The 17402-nt window shown below is 35.1% G+C and overlaps 1 long non-coding RNA gene across 1 annotated transcript; it reads left to right on the top strand.

Annotated features, from left to right (window-relative positions):
• The first annotated feature begins 4576 nt into the window (after nt 1-4576).
• Nucleotides 4577-5457, top strand: LOC136855234 (uncharacterized). The gene is made up of 2 exons (XR_010857956.1): nt 4577-4735; nt 4919-5457. It is a non-coding gene; the product is annotated as an uncharacterized lncRNA (long non-coding RNA).
• The last annotated feature ends 11945 nt before the right edge of the window (nt 5458-17402 follow it).

The following is a 17402-nucleotide window of genomic DNA, read 5'->3' as shown; positions in this document are numbered from 1 at the left end:
TGAGAAAATGATAGTCTTCGTATTGGCGCCAAAATCTTCACCGGAGAATCCCTGAAGACTCCTTGAAGATTCTTTCTTCAGCTGAATTGGACCCCTGGGCCCCACAAAAAAAACAAAAAACAAAAAGGACCCCTTACCAAAGATTTCCTCCGGAATCGCCGGAGGTGGCCATCATTACATGAAAGACTATGCTCTAGTTTGAGAAAATGATAGTCTTCGTATTGCCTCCAAAATCTTCACCGAAGAATCCCTGAAGACTCTTTGAAGATTCTTTCTTCAGCTGAATTGGACCCTGGGCCCCACAAAAAAAACAAAAAGGACCCCTGCAAAGATTTCCTCGGAATCACCGGAGGTAGCCATCATAACATGAATGACTATGCTCTGGTTGAGAAAATGATAGTCTTACGTATTGGCATAAAATCTTCACGAAGAATCCTGAAGACTCCTTGAAGATTCTTTCTTCAGCTGAATTGGACCCTGGGCCCCACAAAAAAAAAAAAAAAACGACCCTTACCAAAGATTTCCTCCGGAATCACCAGGTAGCCATCATTACATGAATGACTATGCTCCTAGTTTGAGAAAATGATAGTCTTGATATTGGCTCCAAAATCCTCACCCATGATTCCTTGAGGCTCTTGAAGACTCTCTTCAATTATAACATGTGTCATTTTTCAATTTCAAGGGTAATTTCTACCATTTATATAGCTGGTAGCCTTTCATCATTAGCACTCCTGTTGTAGTATTCCATGTGTCATTTTCAGTTTCAGGTTCCTGTAACCTTGTAAGTAATCACAGGTGTCATTTGAAATTGCAAGGTTCCTATGTAAAATTAACAAAAAAAAAAAACACCAACTGAGGTCCCATAGCCGAGAGGACCTGCCACGGACATTAGGCTTCAATTAGGAGGCCCCTTTATTTTGATCAGTTCTATTAAAAAATTCATACAAAACATCAATACGTTCAGGCCTTGCTGAGTTTGGATGCCTGAATTTTATTGTATAAAAAAAAAAAAAACTAAAATCCAATTTGAGGCCCCGTAGCTAAGAGTCATTTTAAATTATGCAAGTCTGAATTTCTATTCATCGATTTTTGGAAACTGGAAATATTATTTAAAATTTTACATCCCCAAAATTAATGAGTAATTACTAAGAAGGGCTAGTTATGTTGAAAATTTTGAAAGTTCTATTTTTGAGGCTGGACTTTTTTTTTTTTTTTTTTTTTTTACACCCAAGTTAGAATATGCCACCTTCACCACGCAAGGGTCCCGGCTGAATGGAGCCCTGGCCTCACAAAAAAAACAAGGACCCCTTACAGATTTCCTCCGGAATCGCGGAGGTAGCCATCATTACATGAATGACTATGCTCTGTAGTTTGAGAAAATGATAGTCTTCGTATTGGCGCCAAAATCTTCACCGAAGAATCCCTGAAGACTCCTTGAAGATTCTTTCTTCAGCTGAACTGGACCCCTGGGCCCCAAAAAAAAAAACAAAGGACCCCTTACCAAAAATTTCCTCCGGAATCGCCGGAGGTGGCCATCATTACATGAATGACTATGCTCTAGTTTGAGAAAATGATGGTCTTCGTATTGGCGCCAAAATCTTCACCGAAGAATCCCTGAAGACTCCTTGAAGATTCTTTCTTCAGCTGAATTGGACCCCTGGGCACCACAAAAAAAAAAAAAAAACGACCCCTTACCAGATTTCCTCGGAATGCGAGGGTGGCCATCATTACATGATGACTATGCTCTAGTTTGAGAAAATGATAGTCTTCGTATTGGCGCCAAAATCTTCACCGAAGATTCTGAAGACTCCTTGAGTTCTTCTTCAGCTGAATTGGACCCCTGGGCCCCACAAAAAAAACAAAAAGGACCCTTACCAAAGATTTCCTCCGGAATCGCCGGGTAGCCATTATTACATGAATGACTATGCTCTAGTTTGAAAATGATAGTCTTCATATTGGCACCAAAATCTTCACGAAGAATCCCTGAAGACTCCTTGAAGATTCTTTCTTCAGCTGAATTGGACCCCTGGGCCCTACAAAAAAAAACAAAAAAGGACCCCTTACCAAAGATTTCCTCTGGAATCGCCGGAGGTGGCCATCATTACATGAATGACTATGCTCTAGTTTGAGAAAATGATAGTCTTCGTATTGGCGCCAAAATCTTCACCGAAGAATTCCTGAAGACTCCTTGAAGATTCTTTCTTCAGCTGAATTGAACCCTAGACCCCACAAAAAAAACAAGGACCCTTGCAAAGATTTCCTCTGGCGGAATGCGGGTAGCCATTATTACATGAATGACTATGCTCTAGTTTGAGAAAATGATAGTCTTCGTATTGGCTCCAAAATCTTCACCGAAGAATTCCTGAAGACTCCTTGAAGATTCTTTCTTCAGCTGATTTGGACCCCTGGGCCCCACAAAAAAAACAAAAAGGACCCCTTACCAAAGATTTCCTCCGGAATCGCCGGAGGTGGCCATCATTACATGAATGACTATGCTCTAGTTTGAGAAAATGATAGTCTTCGTATTGGCACCAAAATCTTCACCGAAGAATCCCTGAAGACTCCTTGAAGATTCTTTCTTCAGCTGAATTGGAATCCTGGGGCCCACAAAAAAAAAACAAAAAAGGACCCCTTACAAAGATTTCCTCTTGGAATCATGGAGGTGTATCGATACATGAATGACTATGCTCTAGTTTGAGAAAATGATAGTCTTAGTATTGGCGCCAAAATCTTCACGAGAAGAATTCCTGAAGACTCCTTGAAGATTCTTTCTTCAGCTGAATTGGACCCCTGGGCCCCACAAAAACAAAAAGGACCCTTACCAGATTTCCTCGGAGGCGCCGGAGGTAGCCATCATTACATGAATGACTATGCGCTGGTTTGAAAATGATAGTCTTCGTATTGGCGCCAAAATCTTCACCGAAGAATCCCTGAAGACTCCTTGAAGATTCTTTCTTCAGCTGAATTGGACCCCAAGGCCCCACAAAAAAAACAAGGACCCTTGCAAAGATTTCCTCCGGAATCGCCGGAGGTGGCCATCATTACATGAATGACTATGCTCTAGTTTGAGAAAATCATAGTCTTCGTATTGGCGCCAAAATCTTCACCGAAGAATCCCTGAAGACTCCTTGAAGATTCTTTCTTCAGCTGAATTGGACCCCTGGGCCCCACAAAAAAAAAGAAAGGACCCCTTGCAAGATTTCCTCGGAATCGCCGAGTAGCCAGCTCTAGTTTGAGAAAATGATAGTCTTCGTATTGGCCCAAAATCTTCACCGAAGAATCCCTGAAGACTCGTTGAAGATTCTTTCTTCAGCTGAATTGGACCCCTGGGCCCCACAAAAAAAAAACAAAGGACCCCTTACCAAAGATTTCCTCCGGAATCGCCGGAGGTGGCCATCATTACATGAATGACTATGCTCTAGTTTGAAAATGATAGTCGCCGTATTGGCGTAAAATCTTCACGAAGAATCCTGAAGACTCCTTGAAGATTCTTTCTTCAGCTGAATTGGACTCCTGGGGCCCATAAAACAAAAAAGGACCCCTTACCAAAGATTTCTTCCGGAATTGCCGGAGGTGGCCATCATTACATGAATGACTATGCTCTAGTTTGAGAAAATGATAGTCTTGATATTGGTTCCAAAATCCTCACCCAAGATTCCCTGAAGACTCCTTGAAGACTCTTTCTTCAGCAGTATAACAGGTGTCATTTTTCAATTTCAAGGGTAATTTCTACCATTTTATATAGCTGGTAGCCTTTCATCATTGGCACTCTGTTGTAGTATTCCATGTGTCATTTTCAGTTCCAAGGTTCCTGTAACCTTGTAAAGTAATCTAGGTGTCATTTTGAAATTGCAAGGTTCATATGTAAAATTAACAAAAAACACCAACTTTGAGGTCCCGTAGCCGAGAGGGAACCTGCCACGGACATTAGGCTTCAATAAGAGCCCCTTTATTTTGATCTGTTCTATTAAAAAAACATCAATACGTTCAGGCCTTGCTGAGTTTTGGATGCCTGAATTTTTATTGTATAAACTAAAAAATCGACTTTGAGGCCCCGTAGCTAAGAGTCATTTTAGAATTATGCAAGTCGTTTCTATTCATCGATTTTTGGAAAACTGGAAATATTGGCCAAGAATTTTACATCCCCAAAATTAATAGAACTGTACTAAGAAGAAGGGTTGGATTAGGTCGAAAATTTTGAAAGTTCTATTTTTGAGGCTGGACTTTTTTTTTTTTTTACTTGGGTTAGAATATGCTGCCTTCACTACATAAGGGTCCCAGCTGGATTGGACCCCTAGGCCCCACAAAAAAAACAAGGACACTGCCAAGATTTTCCTCAGGAATCATGAGTGGCCATCATTACATGAATGACTATGCTCTAGTTTGAGAAAATGATAGTCTTCGTATTGGCGCCAAAATCTTCACCGAAGAATCCCTGAAGACTCCTTGAAGATTCTTTCTTCAGCTGAATTGGACCCCTGGGCCCAACAAAAAAAACAAAAAAGGACCCCTTACCAAAGATTTCCTCCGGAATCGCCGGAGAGTGGCCATCGATACATGAATGACTATTATAGTTTGAGAAAATGATAGTCTTCGTATTGGCGCCAAAATCTTCACCGAAGAATCCCTGAAGACTCCTTGAAGATTCTTTCTTCAGCTGAATTAGACCCCTGGGCCCCACAAAAAAAAACAAAAAAGGACCCCTTACCAAAGATTTCCTCCGGAATCGCCGGAGGTGGCCATCATTACATGAATGACTATGCTCTAGTTTGAAAATGATAGTCTTCGTATTGGCGCCAAAATCTTCGCAAAAGAATCTAAGACTCCTTGAAGATTCTTTCTTCAGTAAGATTGGACCTAGGGCCCCACAAAAAAAACGAAAAGGACCCTTACCAAAAGATTTCCTCGAATCGCGGAGGTAGCCATCATTACATGAATGACTATGCTCTAGTTTGAGAAAATGATAGTCTTCGTATTGGCGCCAAAATCTTCACCGAAGAATCCCTGAAGAATCCTTGAAGATTCTTTCTTCAGCTGAATTGGACCCCTGGGCCCCACAAAAAAAAAAAAAAAAAAGGACCCCTTACCAAAGATTTCCTCCGGAATCGCCGGAGGTGGCCATCATTACATGAATGACTATGCTCTAGTTTCAGAAAATGATAGTCTTCGTATTGGCGCCAAAATCTTCACCGAAAAATCCCTGAAGACTCCTTGAAGATTCTTTCTTCAGCTGAATTGGACCCCTGGGCCCCACAAAAAAAACAAAAAAGGACCCCTTACCAAAGATTTCCTCCGGAATCGCCTGAGGTGGCCATCATTACATGAATGACTATGCTCTAGTTTGAGAAAATGATAGTCTTCGTATTGGCGCCAAAATCTTCACCGAAGAATCCCTGAAGACTCCTTGAAGATTCTTTCTTCAGCTGAATTGGACCCCTGGGCCCCCCAAAACAAAAAGGACACCTTACCAAAGATTTCCTCCGGAATCGCCGGAGGTGGCCATCATTACATGAATGACTATGCTCTAGTTTGAGAAAATGATAGTCTTCGTATTGGCGCCAAAATCTTCACCGAAGAATCCCTGAAGACTCCTTGAAGATTCTTTCTTCAGATGAATTGGACCCCTGGGCCCCACAAAAAAAAACAAAAAAGGACCCCTTACCAAATATTTCCTCCGGAATCGCCGGAGGTGGCCATCATTACATGAATGACTATGCTCTAGTTTGAGAAAATGATAGTCTTCGTATTGGCGCCAAAATCTTCACCGAAGAATCCCTGAAGACTCCTTGAAGATTCTTTCTTCAGCTGAATTGGACTCCTAGGGCCCACAAAAAAAAACAAAAAGGACCCTTACCAAGATTTCTTCGGAATTGGGAGGTGGCCATCATTACATGAATGACTATGCTCTAGTTTGAGAAAATGATAGTCTTGATATTGGTTCCAAAATCCTCACTGAAGAATCCCTTGAAACAACTTTTGTTTTTATTTCTCTTACCTAATTTAATGAAACAGAAATGTTTCTGAAAGGGTTTCTGTTCAAAATGTGTCTTAAAGCTTCGTATAAGTTGTACTCAAAATTAGTTTCTCTAATGATCGAATCATTAAGGTTACTTTCCGCAAAGGTAAGTTAAGACATACCAATCTTCCCGTCTTACTAATTACGTTTAAATGAAAAGAGATGGTGTTGAAGAACGAGCTTGCCTTGGTCAAATAATTCCTGAACAAAGGCGCAAATAAAATAACTTTTCCTGAAATGCTAGGACTTTTGATTTTGCCAGCTAGCACTCAACTACGTCGAAATAAATTATTATTATTATTATTAGTATTATTATAGTGTGTATTATTATTATTATTATTATTATTATTATTATTATTATTATTGGTTTAGATATAGCTTAGTGTATTATTATTATTATTATTATTATTATTATTATTATTATTATTATTATTATGTATTATTATTATTATTATTACATTTTATAATAAAATGCATAGGACAATAATCACAGTATAGAGAAATTACATTTCACTCTGATTGTCAACTGTTAGAAAAAAAATTCGAAGAAAAAAAAGCTGTAATAGAATCAATTTTCTCTTCCACGCTGATTTTCAATAAGGTAAAACAAATAGAAGAAACTTGTAGGTGAGACATGGAGAAAGACACCACGCGTTTTTTTTTAATGCAATATTTGTTTTGCCAAATGAGATCGAAGAAATCTCTTGAACACCAGACGCGTGATATATATATATATATATATATATATATATATATATATATATATATATATATATATATATATATATATATATATATATATATATATATATATATATATATATATATATATATATATATATATATATATATATATATATATATATATATTATATTTTTTCGCGAACAAATTCAGTCAATTAAATAAAATCCTAAAGTCAATAGTATTTAAAAATTACATCTCGTCAGAAAAATTCCATTAAAAAAATTAACTTCTCCAAAGCAAAAATACTTGAGCCGCAGGGTCTCTAACACAACGACATCTTTTTTCCCTTAATGGGAAATAATAAAATTTGCAGTGAATACAGTTATATCTGAGTCCTTCATAAAACTATAAGAGAGGAAAACGAAAGTAAGAAATCGTGACAGAGCCGAAGAAGCGGAGATCTCACCAGTTAGCCGAACAAGCGAGCGCTTTCTCGTTAGCATAATGAGGGATGTGAGAAAATGCCGCTGCCCTGTGAACGCGCTTCTAATGGGTCGGGAAAATGGGTGGAAAATATCGTTCCGCGTTCGTTGCAAGTATGGAAGAAAATTGCAATCGGCTCTTTGCAAATGTCGAGGTATGAAATGCGCTGAGAGGGATTCCTGTGGATTTTATTTCCCCTGTGTCCACATACTGCATTTGTTATTCGATCGTCTAGAACGTAGAGTCAGACAAAGAAAATCTTTCAAAGTAAGTCAGAAAAATATATATATATATATATATATATATATATATATATATATATATATATATATATATATATATATATATATATATATATATATATATATATATATATATATATATATATACAGAGAGAGAGAGAGAAATCGATGCATATTTACGATTTATCATCTGGTAATGAGACATCGAATACATCATATTGATAGAATAAAAAGAATATAATTGTCATCAGTTGAGGAAAATTGTTTAGAAATTTCTGTAATGACATGTGAAAAAAAGAACTGAATGTAATCCATAATAAATAATAGTTATATTTGACTTACTGTTAATTTATTAGCATATTACGATAAAATTTTCATAACAAAACTCACTCATGTAGATGAAAATCCAAATGTTGTTAAGGTACTTCATCAATTACCAGAAATCGCTCTCCTGTTGTATCATTTTCTACTTAAGATGAAAATCTCTCATGCCGTTGACAGCTATATAATGTTACTTTAAATGACTATGAAATTTGTTCTACATTATACTGCAAAGAGGAAAATCCCTGGAGATGAATGAACCTTTACGCTGTTCTGAAACTCCTCCCGGTGACGACAAATCAGTGGTAATATTATATTACTGGAAACTCGGTGATACTGAAATTTGTTCTCTATCATTTGCAAAGAAAAAGAAGCGTCAAACAAAAATGTCCTGTAAAGGGATTAAAATTTTCGCAAATCTGGAAATCTTTCGAGTGACGACAACGGAACCCTTTCGACGAGGTGGGGTCATGTTAAATGAACCAGAGGATTCCCAAATTGCCAGTTAAGTATACCTTAGTTTTACTAGACCACTGAGCTGATTAACAGCTCTCTAGAGAAGGAGCTGGCCCGAAGGTTAGACTTATTTTACGTGGCTAGAACCAATTGGTTACTTAGCAGCAGGACCTACAGCTTATTGTGGAATCCGAACAACATTATAGCGAACATTATAGCGAGAAATGAATTTCTATCACCAGAAATAAATTCCTCTAACTCTTCATCAGTCGGCCGGGGAATTGAACTCCGAACTCCGGCCCATCGAGTGACAGTCCGCAGCTCTACCGACTCACCCAACAAAAGAGCTCCAAATTGCCAGGACTCACTAGGAACAAAGAGGAGAAAAGAAGGAAATGAAAACAAAGGAAATAAGATAAAGAAAGAGGGAGATAAAAAGATAAGTGAGAAGATTTTGAGCGTTCTTCTTACAATTTGTAATATTTCTCATTTCCCTTCCCCACAACAGGATTCGTTGAAAATTAAAGTCGTATAATTTCGGACGCAGAGAAAATAGAGGCTTTCTTTTAATGATACGACGGATTATCAGTGTTTGTACACGTTTTTTCAGATATATATATATATATATATATATATATATATATATATATATATATATATATATATATATATATATATATATATATATATATATATATATATATATGTATATATATATGTGTGTGTGTGTGTGCGTGCGCGCGTGTGTGCGTGTATGTGTGTGAAGAGGTACTTTATGAACTAGTGATAAAGCTAGCAAATATTTGAAAGAAAGAATGAGACACTGAGGATTTTTGTCCTCTCACAAGGAAGCTTCCTCATCATTCCTTCTCTTCATGTCTGTGATACTCATTTTTATACTCTCTCTCTCTCTCTCTCTCTCTCTCTCTCTCTCTCTCTCTCTCTCTCTCTCTCTCTCTTATAATAATAATAATAATAATAAGATAGCTCTCTTTTCTCTCATTCAAATAGGTAATTCAGTTATTATATGTGCATACCGCCGTCTATCTATAGTCTCTCTAAAGTTGCTGCGCACATTACAGCAATATTCACCTAGAAGTCACATGGCCGAGCCAAGTTCAGTTTTGTTCAGTTTCATTTCCTCATAAAGGTTTGTCGTTTTAGTAATAGCTTTACTCTCGTTACATAAATGTAACTCCTGATTAAATTGACTTAAGCCATAAATTAATTACGTCTTTCAAAATAAGATATGAAATAATATGCTATTAAAAAATGTCTCCGGCACCCATTTCTTAACGAGAATGATTTCTAGATAAAGAGAGGAATCCATATGAATAATTAAATTGCCTAAGTCAACACCAAAGTAGAAAATCTCCCACTAAAATTATAAATCAGTGTCTTTCACCCCAAGATCAAATAAAAAAATCCTTGACTTTCTAAACTTGCCGTTACATCTCGGCAAACATGGATTTCGAGGGCAACGTCTTGATCAAACATTAAAACAGATTTATGGGAGATAAGCATATAAAGATACCTCTCTCTCTCTCTCTCTCTCTCTCTCTCTCTCTCTCTCTCTCTCTCTCTCTCTCTCTAACAATATTTTTATTTTAATTGTTTCTTACCCCGTGCCTGGTACCTCCAATCTAAGGAAGAAATGACTATATTAAGGATTTAATCTAGGTTTATTTCAGTTTGGCTGTTTTCAATTTTTGTGGAGGTTTTGAAGGAACAAGTACACTGTAGCTTAAAATCTAGCTATACCTGGCCTCCTCTAGTATGTGTATATTACACCATAATTTGCTCTCCCTAGAGCTTTGATAGAGTGGTGGTAGATTAAATCTAGCGAGACTGCTCTACCGTTAGTGTACATTGGAGTGAGTTTGACCAGGAATTCCCAGTCAGACTTGAGAGATTCGGTGGTGAGATTGAGATGTCACGGCCCAGGCACCTAGTCGCTGCAACTGCGACATTAGTCATGAAGGCGGTGAAGAAAAAGAAGAGAAAGAGAAGTGTGTGGGTCAGAAAATGGATAACCAGAGGAAATCAAGGGAGAGCACATGCCAAACTTTTTTAACTCATTTCAATGTTCATTTGGCAACGCAAATTGTGCCACTTTCGTGTGATTTCTGGTTCAGGAAAATTTAATGTCTTTGCTATTTCTTTTGTAGCAATAGCCTTCTTTTCTTTATTGCGTTACTGCATCAACGACACATTCCATAGTTCTAGGTACCTTTCATATTGCTGTATTGATGATATTGTCTGATCACTATGCCATTTCCAATTTTCATTGGTCGCCATTTTACTCACGCTGTACAGCAATTCTCTCCCTAGATCGAAAAAATCTGTTTATGTCCACAAGTACTGTAGATCTAGAGCAGTCTCGGCACGTGCTCTCCACCTCGTGCCTACTACAACACTAGCTAGACTACAACAACTCTACCGAAATCGGAGATAAAGTCTAGCTAGACCATTCTCACTCTAGCTAAAATATCTACAGTGTACACGTACCTTAAAGGTGTTAAACCACTTGGAATGGAGGGAAGACTAGACGTGGTCTTGGAGTAGCCATAACCTCGTATTAAATGTTTGTAGATTTATTAAACGTAAGGAAACAGTTGGTTTTACAGATGTCTTCCACACCAATCACCATGAGGTAACGAAAATGGTGAAATTTGACAAAATTGTTAGCTCTTCATAAATCATTAATAGATACATTTGTTTCTCAGCGTGCATACATGCATACATACATTACAAATTAAAATATATATATATATATATATATATATATATATATATATATATATATATATATATATATATCTATATATATATATGTATGTCTGTGTGTATATATGTGTGCGTGCATATATATAAATATATAGATATGGACATTTAAATATATGTACATATATGTATATACCTATATGCCTATGTATACATACATGCACACACACACACACACACACACATATATATATATATATATATATATATATATATATATATATATATATATATATATATATATATACATGTGTGTGTGTGTGTGTGCAGCAAACTGATATATTTGTGTGTGTGTGTGTAAAGTATACAGCATCAGCTGCTCATTACACCTAAGCAAAACGGAGGAGGCACCTTGTCTAATTCTCCTGCGTACTTGACGCAAAACGCCTCTATCATCAGGGTTTACATTTCAGCTGAACGAAGATCCAAAATTGTACTGGCTCAATTCATCAGACATGCAAAAGTCACTTTTTTAACAACTTTGATTCAGTTATTAACTCAAATCTTTCCATTTTCCCAATTCAGTCATATCGATATTGTTCTGGAATAAAAGAAAATTTGGAAAGGAATAGCTTCTTCGCCTCTCACCATAACGATAACAGACACTCAAGGTTAAAACCTGATATTCTCTGTCAATATAAAGGCTGCCAGCATTCTTTGGGATGGACCGAAAATTGCTGCCTTTGCCTTTTGAAGACGGTCACCTGGGCTGCTCAGTTTTTTCACAGTGGATAACTTCATAAAAGTCATTCTCAAAGGCATGACAACATTAAAGGGATCCGTAGTTTTTGGCCTTCAGATACCTCCTCTTTTTTATTTCTCCTTCTGTCTCTCACTGAGGGTTCTGAAGAGGTGAGCAAAATTTTAACACGGTTTGGCCAAGTCCCTCGCTTCATTGCTTGTATGCCGTTATAGCCAGTCCACTTCTGAACAATTCAAAAACAGAACATGAATATTCAAGCTGTATTTTTCTTTAAATACATTTCATAAGAAAAGAAAATTGCCAAGAATTCCTTTCTCTCTCTCTCTCTCTCTTCTCTCTCTCTCTCTCTCTCTCTCTCTCTCTCTCTCTCTCTCTCTTACTCTCCATTACTTCAGCCACGTCCCTGATATAATAATTAGCTCAGAATCTAGTTCAAACTTTAAGACCATAAGTGCTGAACCTTTGTTGGTTCTTTTAGAGTAAATATAACAGATGAGAGTAAAATGGGAAGAAGTAAGAAAAAGGTTAAGCAATGTAGGAAGAAAGGTAATAAAAGAAATAGAAGACAGTTGAAATATGCATGGAAGTCAAGTTTGAATGCAAATAAAGTTTATTTCACCTCTCATATTTTATGTAAATGAGGATGTATGATGAATGCAAACAAAATTTAAGGTTAAACCCTCTAAGGCAAATGAAATCGCTGAATATGCGGCATAAGAAACACTGAAGGGTAAAGAAATTAGGGTATACATGAGTAACAGAATCTATTGACAAAAATAAAAAAAATTGGGATAAGTCAAAAGAAAGGAAGTCTTTGGAAATGGTTTGGTTATCTAACATACAAAGGACGTTAGGTTGCTACATTTACTGTTAAGAGAAAAGCTGTAAGTGTTTTCGGTCAGGAAAGAAAGGAAGGACTAGGACTGTGGTGGATAGACAAATGGAAAACGTTATAACTCCTTCAGGGCGTTGCTGATAACACAGAATCACATTTTCAAAAGTTTTCTGTACAAGATATTTAACAGAAATTCAGCTAATACACTAAAGAAATAAATATAACCACCTTTTTTATTTAAAATGCTAGGAGGTTTTAATGATAGATATATATATATATATATATATACAGATATATATATATATATATATAAATACATATATATACATATATATATATATACATATATATATATATATATATATAATATATATATACATACATATATATGAGTATATATATATATATATATATATATATATATATATATATATATATGTATATATATATATATTCCCTATAATGTAAGGCGCAGCTCAACAATTTTGACGTCAAATGAAATGCTGAATTGAAACTATAAAATAACAAAATAGTGAGAGGCATTGCCAAAATTCACAAACTTTGCAATTGCGTGTCTGAGAGATTTCAAAGAGTATAAATATTTGCCAGTGAGTAATAAAGTCATAAAAATAATTATTATTATTCTATGGCTCTGCTAAGTATATATTCATTGAGGGGTAATATTTTCTGAAGCTTGTAGCTTTAACTGTCTGTATAAACATTTTGTCATAAAGAAATCCCTATCTTTCATACAACTAAATAACCCCCCATAGTATAGAATCAACACCCCAACACTCTCTTATAGCCTTGCTCCTTCTTAGTAAATGAGATTGGCGTTGCCAGATTCTAGAATTGCTTGTGTTTATCGTTTTTCAATGGGGCGTACTGCTGAATGATAAGTCTCCGATCGCCAACACCCCATTGACTCCCCAGAAGGAAGGTGGCTTTTTTTGAGATAGAATCTTAGAAGGGCCCTTTGTGGCATATCTTCTGGTTCGTGGTTTTCTTTTGTTTAACCTTTTTCCAATCCTTTTTATCCCTATGACAGACTCTTCCTATCTGATAACATGGGGGAAAATTTTCTTTGCTCTGAAGTATTTTTATTTAAAGATCTTTGTTTTTAGTTTTCGCCACAATTTTCTTTTTCCCTGGTCGGAAATCATTCTCTCTCTCTCTTCCAAATATTTCCTTACTCTGTTTCTATCGTCGCTGTTTTTCTCAGCTTTTACTCCTGCCCTTGCAAGAAATGGCCTTTACAAATGAGAACGTCCAACTTTCCACACTTGGAAATATCGAGATCTTTCTGTGCATTCATAACTCTCAGTGACGTTGATCCTTTGCAATGAAATGTCATAAGCTTCGATATAAATTCCTACAATTTCATTTGTATTCTTTTCCTTCACTGAGTTTTGACCAGTCAGAACAATTTGAAGTGTCCGTTTTAGAACTGGCGAGGAATTACTAAATGGAATCGACCAGGTTCTCAATTTTAAACTCTCATGGCAAAAATAAGGTTGATATTTATATCAGTGTGGTATTCAATAGCCACCAAAAACTTGTCTCGGTATATCGTAAATTAATTTATATATATTTTTATTTGTTTCACGGTTTTGCAAGTGTATGTCATTGTTTCCAACTCTGGTTAAATTTTCATGTTTTAGAATTCGAAAATGGAATAAGCTGAAAGTGACAGACAAATAAATGACACCAGTTAAAGTTCTATATTCAATTTTATCACTAAAATTTTCCAGTTCTTCAATGGGCACCAAACTTTTAGGTCATTTAACAAAATGTAATTTTTTCTGATTTTACGTCTAATCGGGTATAAACATTGCCTTTCGTTAAAATAAGTTTCAAATTGATAAGAATACTGGGACTAGATGACACATTAATTATCTTTCATGTAAGGGAAGGTATTTGATGTTTTCAAATTTACTCGCCGATTAAAAGATTACATACTTCTTGGTTTTAAGGACATATGATATTGGTATACAAACCATTTCACATATGGTTTAATATTTATTTCTGGTTAATTATCGTTAATAATTGTTGCATTCTCAGCTATATTACAGTAATATTCTATAGGTTTATAACAAAAGGTAATAATCCATAGAGAATCTTAAAAATATATAGTTTAATATTAATTCGCTCTATAAATGATTAACACTGAAAAAATTATCCAGTGGTCTATAATTGAAAAAGGCTGGTAGTCGCTTTTCGGTGGATCGAGAGACACAGGTGATGAATCCACTTCTCAGTTATCATTTTCCTTCGATGGTTATTTCAGTGAGGACCAAATTGGATACAAACTTTATTTAAACGTAATGTTGAGTTTGTAATCCTATATTGAGATGAAATAAATGATATATGTATATGCAGGATCACGCTATATAGCATACTACAGCAGCTCTCTTTATGATATTTTTTATATATAATGGATATACGATCATGAAGCTATAAATATATATATTAATAGTCAATATATATTGTCAGGAATTATATGATGGTGTGAATATTATATATAATAAATATATATATGAATATAATATATAATAATATTCAAATAAATGATGTTCACCAGCAATCTTCAAAATGAGAAAAAATTATAATAATTATAGAAAATAGATTAAATGAAACGTCTGTTTGTCCCATGGTTTCTCTTCTATCACGCGTTTCGTTCTTATTATGAACATCAAAATCAAAATAAAAAAAAAAAAATTTCAAAGAGGATGGAACAACTCTTTTAACAGTTCTGATAGAACTGATCACCCCAATTTCACTGTCTTCAAGAAGCTAAGATCTCTTCTCTCTCTCTCTCTCTCTCACGATCTTCTCTCTGTAGTTGAATTATTTTAGTAGATGCAAATTATGGTTCCTTCTTTAATGCAAGAATATGAAGCATGGATCAAAACAAAGAGACCAAGATTGGGACGATAAGTTCTTTTAAGACGCCCTCTTGAAATTCATCGTTACATACATATCCGGGAACGTACAAAATAATAATATACTCGTCATCAAAATGGACAGGCTTTATCTTTTGAGTTGATAATGTAATAGTTACAATTCATTCCGATTTTCATCCCGTTATCTTATCATCGTATTCTAAAACAATCTTTGAAATAATAATAATAATAATAACAATAATAATAATAATTTAATAATAATAATAATAATAATATATCTGGTAACTGTCAGGTTCAAAGATTTTATAAAAATAATTAAGCATCCTTTTCTTGGAATTAACCCTTTGATTGGTCACCGAGATGAGACCTCTCTCTCTCTCTCTCAATCTCGGAGGGGTTTTCAGACGGTAGTCACCCGTAGCATGCTACCAGACGCCATCTGCCATCATAGTGTTGGATAACGCTTCTTATCATTCAGTTCGAATTAATAAACCTCCGACAATGTCTGCCAAAAAGGATGAAGTTAAAGACTGGCTAATAAAAAATTAGTAAAGTTGCAAAGACATTCATGTAAAGAAAATGATTACGTGATTGACAGACTGGCAAGAGATCATGGACATAGTGGTTAGGCTGCCTCCATATCACTGCCAGTATAATGCAATAGAACTGATATGGGCGCAGGTGAAATCATACGTGGCAAAGAAGAATCATTTTAAAAAATCAGACCTGCTTCCTTTGGTCAAAGAAGCAATTGAATCGATATCTTCTGACAACTGGGCTAATGATGTGAGACATGCCGAAGATATAAAAAGAGATGACGCTTCAAGAGATGTTTGCATTGATAAATGTATAGATTCTTTTGTTATCGATTTAGCATCCTCTGACGAGGATTCTTCATAAGTAATGTCTCCTCATACTTCGATTGTAAATAAATTTATTGCTTTCCTTTGTTGTGTGATATCCTGTTGAACACTGAAATTGAAATAAATTGAAATATAGATCTGTTTTTTCGACAGAAAGTGGCAGAAATATCTTTAAAAATCTACATATAACAGAAATGCCACAGCAGTGATGAGTATCATATGACAGTGCTTTAAAAGCACAGGTAAATCTAATACTGTATAAATGTAATATATATATATATATATATATATATATATATATATATATATATATATATATATATATATATATATATATATATATATATATATATATATATATATATATATATATATATATATTTTAGCTTTTGAAAATGCTTCCTTTCATTATGCCGTGATAGGTTATTTTCACTGTACAGCTATAAAATAGCTCATTTTAAATACTGTTACACCCAATATACTTTCCCCGCTTCGACGGGTAAAAGCAGTACGACATCTCGGCAAAAGACTTATATCTCTTGATGGCTCAATGGTTTACGTCAACTGGATTCGCTGAATGCTTTTCCGGGTTCGTTCCCCACGATTCCAATTCTTTCAAGGTTGAATTTTCACTGTACAGCTATAAAATATTTTTCATAATAAACATTCTTTAAATACGGTAATGATAAAAATTTTATATATATATATATATATATATATATATATATATATATATATATATATATATATATATATATATATATATATATATATATATATATATGGGTGTAACAATATTTAAAGAATATTTATTATGAGCTATTTTATAGCTGCACAGAGAAAATTCAACCTTGATAGAGCAAGGAGGTAAAGACGGATCAGGGCATACACGAAAGAAAGCAATTCAAAAGCTCCAAACTATATCACAATTATATGACTTCGATAACAGCAAAGGAACAGTAATAACAAACTATAGTAGATGACGTAACTCAAGAACATTGCTCAGTACAGCATCCAAATAAACTAAACTGAAAATGAAAGCGCATCTAGGTTTCCAAATTTCTTGCATCTATCATTTTCATATATTGAATTTTTTTTTATTTTATCTAAA

This window comes from Macrobrachium rosenbergii, chromosome 31 (assembly GCF_040412425.1).
Source record: "Macrobrachium rosenbergii isolate ZJJX-2024 chromosome 31, ASM4041242v1, whole genome shotgun sequence".
NCBI lineage: Eukaryota > Metazoa > Arthropoda > Malacostraca > Decapoda > Palaemonidae > Macrobrachium > Macrobrachium rosenbergii.
Note: the sequence above shows the minus strand (reverse complement) of the source record. Positions and strands in the feature narration are given on the sequence as shown.